This window comes from Camelina sativa, unplaced genomic scaffold (assembly GCF_000633955.1).
Source record: "Camelina sativa cultivar DH55 unplaced genomic scaffold, Cs unpScaffold08342, whole genome shotgun sequence".
Taxonomy (NCBI): Eukaryota; Viridiplantae; Streptophyta; class Magnoliopsida; order Brassicales; family Brassicaceae; genus Camelina; species Camelina sativa.
In genome coordinates this window covers 1-436 of record NW_010929408.1, presented here as the reverse complement: position 1 = coordinate 436, position 436 = coordinate 1, and the positions used below count along the sequence as shown (strand labels likewise).

The 436-nt window shown below is 42.0% G+C and overlaps 1 long non-coding RNA gene across 1 annotated transcript; it reads right to left on the bottom strand.

Moving 5' to 3' along the window:
• Positions 1 to 109: 109 nt before the first annotated feature.
• Positions 110 to 430, bottom strand: LOC109131928. Its single transcript, XR_002037288.1, has 2 exons — positions 340 to 430; positions 110 to 255 (listed from the first exon to the last, which is right to left on the bottom strand). It is a non-coding gene; the product is annotated as an uncharacterized LOC109131928 (long non-coding RNA).
• Positions 431 to 436: the final 6 nt, after the last annotated feature.

Genomic DNA, 436 nt, shown 5'->3' with positions numbered 1-436 from the left:
TTTATGACTTTCCTGGTTTTAATCACTCATCTTCCATTCAATTAACAAACAAATCTGTGGGGGATGAACTTGCAAGGGGCATTAATACACTTACAAATTGAAGCAAACGTAAAATATTAGAGCGGTTTTGCGCAGAAATGACGTGGTTCCCAGCAACTAAAGGAGAACTGATGCCCCTTGAGGTGCCTACTCGGTCTGCTGCTGCTGGATGGTTCACGTTATCGACATCCGAGGCCGAAGATGAAGGAGACTCACCTAAACAGCAGTGACAAGAGCATTATAATGGGAAAGAATTTTAAGACATGGCTAATTAATTTGGCTATCTCCAACTTAGCTTACCTGGCGGAACCATTTGCAGAGAAGTCTGCAATTCATTTCGATATCTATTAGCACTTGTGTAGGAGGAATTAACCACTCTCATATATGCGACCTCCAT